The sequence below is a fragment of the Eschrichtius robustus genome, chromosome 15 (assembly GCF_028021215.1).
Source record: "Eschrichtius robustus isolate mEscRob2 chromosome 15, mEscRob2.pri, whole genome shotgun sequence".
In the NCBI taxonomy this organism is placed as follows: domain Eukaryota; kingdom Metazoa; phylum Chordata; class Mammalia; order Artiodactyla; family Eschrichtiidae; genus Eschrichtius; species Eschrichtius robustus.
This window is the reverse complement of record NC_090838.1, coordinates 92,416,952-92,425,678: the sequence shown is the minus strand read 5'-3', so window position 1 is coordinate 92,425,678 and position 8,727 is coordinate 92,416,952. Positions and strand designations below refer to the sequence as shown.

At 34.7% G+C, this 8,727-nt stretch overlaps 1 non-coding gene across 1 annotated transcript; it reads left to right on the top strand.

Annotated features, from left to right (window-relative positions):
• The first annotated feature begins 377 nt into the window (after positions 1 to 377).
• Positions 378 to 450, top strand: TRNAR-CCU (transfer RNA arginine (anticodon CCU)). The gene has a single exon. It is a non-coding gene; the product is annotated as a tRNA-Arg (tRNA).
• Positions 451 to 8,727: the final 8,277 nt, after the last annotated feature.

Here is an 8,727-nt window from a genome sequence, read left to right as displayed (position 1 = left end):
GCATCTCTATAATATTAGAACATAAAGGAAAATACAGAAACCCTGAAAAGCATATATAGATGTCGGATGTTTAAATAGAAGCTTCATTTAATTTGAAATATTTATGTGTTACGTATTTTAACTCCATTGACTTCTGATAGAATTTGAGATGAAATAAAGCAGAACTAATGAAATATTAGAAAAAGATCAAAACAACATCAAGGTAAAAATAATCATGATGCTAGAAATCCAAATTAATGTACAGACCTTAAGGCTGTGAGACTTTAGGCAAGTTACTTAACTTTTTGGTGCTGTGGTTCCACGTCTGTGATACCTGAATGTGAATTGATACAAACCCATAAAGCTTGGGGGAAGATGAAATAAGATATGTAGGGACTTCCCTGGTGGTCCAGTGGGTAAGACTCTGCGCTCCTAATGCAGGGGGCCCGGGTTCAATCCCTGGTCAGGAAACTAGATCCTTCACGCCGCAACTAAGAGTCCGCATGCCACAACTAAGAGTCCGTATGCCACAACTAAGAGTCTGCACGCCGCAACTAAGAGTCCGCGTGCCACAACTAAGAGTCCGCACGCCGCAACTAAGAGTCCGCGTGCCACAACTAAGAGTCCACACGCCGCAACTAAGAGTCCGCACGCCGCAACTAAGACCCTGTACAGCCAAAGTAAGTAAATAGATAAATAAATATTTAAAAATAGTTATTAATATTAGGAAAATGCCAGCGAGATAGAAAGGCACTGAAGAAATATTACCCACTGTGTCGTCAGGGTCAGCGTCCATTCCAGACAGTTTGCAAGAGGACTTTAACTAGCTTTAGAGGCGTTGGAGGGGCTGAGAACATTGAAGCCATTGGCCACAATGCCCACCTGGAAATCAGTCATTTTCTCCCACATTTAAATGCCCTTCAGAGCTTTCCCATTATTCTCAAAGAGAAATCCTTAAAGTGGGCTGCAAGGCCCAGAGAGCAGAGGTCACATAAGTTCTCCAATTGTTATTGTAAACCATCCTCCCTTAAACCTCCACCTTCTCTCAACCTCAGAAGTACCCTGCTTCCCCCCACTGGGCCTACACCCACGGGAGCTCGTTTCCATGTTCCCTTGACCTAAATATTCTTCAGATTTCTATTCAAGTATCACTTTGTCAGCATCCTCCTTTGCCTGTGCCCTTACTGTCCCTGTGCTTGTTCCCAGTACTATGTAATCAATCACCAAATGTTTAGGTTGCAAATGAGTCTGTCCTTCTCTCCTTTAATTGGACATTTATTTGAGAGATTTTGATTAACGTTCGTCTGTCCCACTAGAGTGTAAATTCCATGAGGTCGGGGACTCAGACTGATTTGCTTCTCATTGAGCCCCATAATGGCATGAAATAGGTGGCCAGTATGTATTGATGGAATGAATGACCTACATTAATGGGTGAGTGATCACAATGATAACTAATAAAGAGACGATCATCTGTGTATATAAGCACCAATGTCCTAACTGAAATAACTCAGTAACTTAACAATGTTTAATAACTTACATAAAAATAAATTTTAAAATAGATATCATTGATTTCAAATAAACCTAGGAAACATAATTACATCTGACTTAAATGTCCGCAAAACTGTGGAAACTTTCTTAACTTCCACACGTAGTGTCACCTTTAGTTTTTCACCAAAGTCATTTTCTACATACACCTAATAGTTTCTACCCTGTAATTAATCTCTGACTACATGTACAGCCTCCCTCAAAAGCTGATAGATCTTTGAGTACCTGACTTGAGTCTTTTTTTCTTTTTGTAACATCTTTATTGGAGTTTTTTTTTTTTTTTAGATTCCATATATATGTGTTAGCATATGGTATTTGTTTTTCTCTTTCTCACTTACTTCACTCTGTATGACAGACTCTATGTCCATCCACCTCACTACAAATAACTCAATTTCATTTCTTTTTATGGCTGAGTAATATTCCATTGTATATATGTGCCACATCTTTATCCATTCATCTGTCGATGGACACTTAGGTCGTGTCCATGTCCTGGCTATTGTAAATAGAGCTGCAGTGAACATTGCGGTACATGACTCTTTTTGAATTATGGTTTTTTCAGGGTATATGCCCAGTAGTGGGATTGCTGGGTCATATGGTAGTTCTATTTTTAGTCTTTTAAGGAACCTCCATACTGTTCTCCATAGTGGCTGTATCAATTTACATTCCCACCAACAGTGCAAGAGGGTTCCCTTTTCCCCACACCCTCTCCAGCATTTATTGTTTGTAGATTTTTTAATGATGACCGTTCTGAATGGTGTGAGGTGATATACCTCACTGTAGTTTTGATTTGCATTTCTCTAATGATTAGTGATGTTGAGCATCCTTTCATGTGTTTGTTGGCAATCTGTATACCTTCTTTGGAGAAATGTCTATTTAGGTCTTCTGCCCATTTTTGTATTGGGTTGTTGTTTTTATGATATTGAGCTGCATGAGCTGCTTGTATATTTTGGAGATCAATCCTTTGTCAGTTGCTTCATTTGCAAATATTTTCTCTCATTCTGAGGGTTGTCTTTTCATCTTGTTTATAGTTTCCTGTGCTGTGCAAAACTTTTAAGTTTCATTAGGTCCCATTTGTTTATTTTTGTTTTTATTTCCGTTTCTCTAGGTGGTGGGTCAAAAAGGATTTTGCTGTGATTTATCTGACTTGAGCCTTTTTCTCCTTGGTTTCCCTACTGCTTAGCATAGTGCTTAATACATACAACCTAGTATGTTACAATTTGTTTTGTAAAATTATCTCATTCAGAACAATATTGCTTCTCTGTGGATGCTTAGCTCAGCTATTTATAAACTGCTCCTGTTCCATTGGTTCCAATGGGCCAGTTGGATGAATTCTAACCCATCATCACAGACTGCACGTTCATGCCTCTTTTCCTTGGCCTTTTGTCAAGAAAATACATTCCACTAGTAACAATAAGAACTAGAGGATAGAGTGCTATCAGTTCAAGGAAGATTCATCATTACCTTGGGAAAATAAATAATGGAGGGACAGGGGCAGAGAAGGGGAAAGAAGAAAGGAGGAGGGAAGGAAGGAAGGGAGGAAAGAATGAAGTAAGGGGGAAGTAAGGAAGGGAGAAATAAGAAAAGGAGGAAACCAAAAAAAAATCCTAGTAAGCATTCTTTCACTCCTAAAGAGGATCAGAAACACTTTGTAACCTTACCTTTAAAGGAAAAAAATTATCTCTCTTACTGAAAATTTGCAACACTGGAGGACCCAAAATATTGTCTAATGATATCTGAATACAGCTCTTAAAAAAATCTATGTTACATATCTCAGCACATTTACCTAGGTTGCTATTTATGAAAAAAAAATAGACTGAGGCAGAAAACAAAATAACAGAGTAAATCAGAAGAAAAAGATAAATAAAAAATTAATTTTCCCTATTATTATCTATTTATTTTCTGAGATATGGTTATTATTCTGTCTAATCAAGAGTGACAACTAATATAAGTAATGTGATAAATAGCTGCAAAAATTAAACATGATTTTATAAGAATGTGTAACCTTTGCTAGAAACACGAAAGTAATTCAAGTTAGCGATTTATTTTACATGACATGACAGGTTAAAAGATAAAATAATAATATTAATATATACAAAAAGGCCAATGATTTAGTTTAATTCCCCTCCAAGATGATCACTCTTAACAGTAAAAATAGAAGGAAACATCTTTAATTTGAGTAAAATCGCCATAAAGTCATCATCAAAGTCATATGTAAAGTTAAAATTAAAAATATTTTTAAATAAAAAAGAGAAACATAAGGACATTATTGTCACCAGTGCTAGTCAAAATTGAAGTGGATGCCCTAGATAAGGCAGTATGGTAAGAAAAGAGAAAAATTATGATACGAAAATTGGAATGAAAATAACACACTGTCTCTATTTTGGACCATATGGTAGGATACTCTAAATGAATGAAAACTCTAAAAGGAACCACTGAAAATCTATTAGAATACAAGAGGTCAGTGAGGAATCCCAATAGAATTCAATGTTAAAATTTCAGTTTCTCCAGAAATAAGTAGAAAATCTATGTATAAAAGATCTGATTTATCAGAGCAATACAAACTACAAAATACCTGTAGATAAACGTGATTAAAATTGTCAAAAAATATCTAAAGCAACCTATACATGATTTTAAAGAATATGATAAATAAAGTAATTTAGAGGCATGCTTTATTAGAAAAAAAGATTTAATATTGAAAAGTCTTCAATGCTCAAGATAATCTATAAATTGAGTCAATCTCAATTAAATTCAAACAGAAATCTTTTTAATGCAACTGACAAGCAAATTCCAGCCTTCATCTGGAGAAAAAAAGTCATGGCAATTGTTTAAAAAATTGGGAAATAACAAAAATGATGGACTTGTTCCAACAGATTAAAAATATATTAAAAAAACCAGGGTAATTAAATTAGTAAGGCATTGGTATAGGAATAAATACTCAATGAAACATTATAGACAGTATTAAAATGGACCCAAGTATGACAAAAGGGTATTCAAATTAATGGGAGAAATGAAGAACTATAATAAATGCTACTGGGAAATTTGGCTATCTTTTGGACCAAAAATTTATATCAAACCATACAAAAATTAATTTTAAAAAAGCTATGAAGAATTTGAATAAAGGGTGATCTGTGAAATGGAAATGATACTATACTTCAGGGTTTTGCTGAGGCTTAAGTAGATCAATACTTGTAATGCATCTAAAATATAGTAAGATTTCACTGTTCTTCTCACTATTATTGTTTATAGCATCTTGGTTTTGTGTCTTGCTTACGAATATTTACTCTCATGGCAATAGGAGCAGTTTTCTCAGACGTTTTATACTAACACTTCTCCAACTTGGACAATGACACTAGAAATGACAAGAAGACAATACAGCCCTAAGAGTGTAAACCCCAAAACAGAGCTTGAAGATACAGAAAACAATATATGATTAATTAATTTTCTCCAAGGGAGCCAAGAATATACAATGGGGAGAGAATAGTCTCTTCAATAAATGGTGTTAGGAAAACTGGACCACCACCTGCTGAAGAATGATACTGGAACCCTATCTTATACCATTCACAAAAATCAGTTTGAAATGTATTAAAGACTTGAATCTGAGACCTGAAACTGTAAAATTTCTAGAAGAAAATGGAGGGATAAGCTCTTCAACATTGGTCTTGGCAATGATTTTTAGATTTGACACCATAAGCAAATGCAACAGAAGCAAAAATAAACAAGTAGGACTACATCAAACTAATGAGCTTCTGTTCAGCAAGGGAAACCATCAACAAAATGAAAAGGCAATCTATGGAATGGGAGAAAATGTTTTCAAATTTCAATTCATATAACTCAATAACAGGAACAACAATAAAAACTCCAAATAACCCAATTAAAAATGGGTAAAAGACTTGAATAGAAAGTTTTCCAAAGAAGACATACAGGGACTTCCCTGGTGGTGCAGTGGTTAAGAATCTGCCTGCCAATGCAGGGGACACGGGTTCGACCCCTTGTCTGGGAAGATGCCACATGTGGCGGCAACTAAGTGCATGCACCACAACTACTGAGCCCACGTGCCATAACTACTGAAGCCTGCGTGCCTAGGGCCTGTACTCCGCAACAAGAGAAGCCATCGCAATGAGAAGCCTGTGCACCACAAAGAAAAGTAGCCCCCACTCACCACAACTAGAGAAAACCCATGCGCAACAACAAAGACAGCACGCAGACAAAAATAAACAAATTAATTAATTAATTAATTAATTAATTTAATAAAAAGAAGACATACAAATGGCCAACAGATACATGAAAAGGTGCTCAATATCACTGATCATCAGGGAAATGCAAATCAAAACCACAATGAGATATCAACTCACACCTGTTAAGATGGCTTTTATCAAAAAGAAAACAGACAAGTGTTGGCTAGGATATGCAGAGAAAGGAACTCTTGCACACTGTCCCTGAAGTATAAACTGATATAGCCAGTATAGAAAACAGCATGGAGTTTCCTCTAGAAATTAAAGATAGAACTACCGTATGATCCAGCAATCCCACTTCTGAGTATATATCCAAGGAGAATGAAACAATTGCCTCAAAGTAATCTCTGCACTCCCATGTTCATTGTAGCATTGTCACATTAGCCAAGGTATGGAAACAATCTATGTGTCTGTCAATGGATGAATGGATCAAGAAAAGGTGATTATAAATATACAGTAATGGAATATTATTCAGCTTTAAAAAGAGTAAAATCCTGCCATTTGCAACAACATGGGTGAACATGGAGGACACTATGCTAGGTGAAATAAGCCAGACAGAGAATGACAAAGTAATCAGTTAATTAGGAATAAAATTAACCAAGGAGACAGAAGACTTGCACGTTGGAAACTACAAAACATTGTTGAAGGAAATTAAAGAAGATACATAAATGGAAAGACATCCCATGTTCATGAATAGTAAGACAGCGTTTTTTAGATGAAAGTACTGCCCAAAGAGATTCACAGATTCAAACCAATCCTTATCAATACCATAATTGCTTCTTTTATGGAAATAAAAAAACCCATCCTAAAATTCTTATAGACTCTCACAGGGCCCCAAATAGTCAAAACAATCTTGAAAAAGAGCAAAGTTGGAGGAGTCACACTTCCTGATTTCAAAATTTACTGTAAAGCTTCAGTACTCAATAAAGGGTGGTACTGGCAAAAGGACAGACGTACAGACTAACGAAATAGAATAGAGAACTCAGAAATAAATCTTAACATACGTAATCAATTGTTATTTCACAAGAGTGGCAAGACCATGGGAAAGGTGGGAAAGGACAGTCTTTTCAATGGATGGTGCTAGGAAAACCAGATATTCAAACACAAAAGAGTGAAGTTGGAATGATTCCTTAGACCATATACAAAAATTAACTAAAAATGGATCAAAGACCTAAATGTAAGACTTAAAAATATAAAAGTCTCGGAAGAAAACATAGGAAAAAAGCTTTACGATATTGGATGTGGCAATGATCACATGGGTATGACACAAAAGCACAGGTAACAAAAGATCAAATAGATACATTGGACTTTATTAAAACTAAAATTGTTGTGTATCAAAGGGCACTATGAAGTGAGTGAAAAAGACAACCCACAGAATGGGAGAAAATATTTGTACATCATCTATCGAATAAGGAATTAATGAACAAAATATATAGAGAACTCCTAAAACTCAGTAACAATGAAACAACACAATTAAAAAAATGAGCAAAGGACTTGAGTAGACATTTCTTCAAAAAGGAGGTATCTAGAGTAAGCAAATTCATAGAGACAGAAAGAAGAATAGAGATTACCAGGAGCTCAGAGAGGAAAGAATGGAGAGCTGTTTCATGGGTACAGTGTTTCTGTTTGGGATGATAAAAATTCTGGAAATATTGGTGCTGGTTACCAAACATTATGAATATACTTAATACCACTAAATGGTATACCTTAAAATAGTTAAAATGGTACATTTTATGTAATATATGCTTTACCAGAATAAAAAAAGACAAAGAAATAAATATATTACTAACTAAACAGAATTTGTGAGAATTCATTACTAGCTGACCTGCTCTACTAAAAATACAAAGGAAGTTCTGCAGGCTTAAAAAAATGATACCAGGTGGTAATTTAAATATACAAGAAAGAATGAAGATGATCAGACATGGTAGCAAGTAGGTAAATATAAAATTGCGTGTGTATAAATGTTTTATATTTATATATGGGTATATATATCCTTCTTCATTAAATATAAGATTGTATAAAGCAGTAATTATAATGTTATACTGTTGAGTTTGCAACAAATATAGATGTAATCTATATTTATTATATAGCAATAGCACAAAAGACAGGAGAGGGAAACAGGGCTATATTGCAACACCATTGCTATATTTTACCAGAATTAAGTCAATATTAATGTGAAGTAGATTTTGGGAAGTTAAGATATGAAATGTAATTCTGAGAAAAACCACTAAGAAAATAAATGAAAAAATGGTTAAAAGATCAGTAAAAGAATTTAAAATTACATTAAAAATGTCTCTAACACAAAACAAGTCAGTAAAAGAGTAGCAGACGAACAAAAAAGGGATGGGACAAATATAAAACTAATAGTAAAAAAGTAGAAGTAAATCCAACCATATCTAGAATTCCATTAAATGAGAGAATGAGAGTGGAGTAAACACTTTGATCAAAAGGCAGAATTTTTAGACTGGACATAAAGTAAAATACAACCAAATGCTGTATACAAGACACACTTTAGCTTCAAAGAAATGAAACATTCCCCAGAGAAACTTGCCTCATAAAATCGTGGATTCTGAGTTTATTTTCCGTTAAGTATTCCTTTAGCTAGAGACAATTTGCTAAGGTTATTCTGAATATAATATATTTTCTACAGCAAATGTAATTATTCCAATTGGCAAGTATAGACCAGTTCACTTTCTTTCCCTTTTTCCCTGGGGGAGTCCCCCAGTAAAAGGAGTAAATAGATCTCAGCCCTGCTGCTTTAACTCTTTCTTCTCCCTGTGATAAATTTTTCTTGGGTTGAGTGGAATTGCCTACAGAGAAGCTTAACTTTGCAATAACTTTCCGTTCAATGCTAACTTTCCTGATTAATATTTTTAAACTTTGTTCTATGAGCCTCCTGTTTTTCAGAGAATTATTTTTTATTCCTTGCCTTCCATTTTGGTCGTTTGATTATTGTTAAGTGTATTTTTTT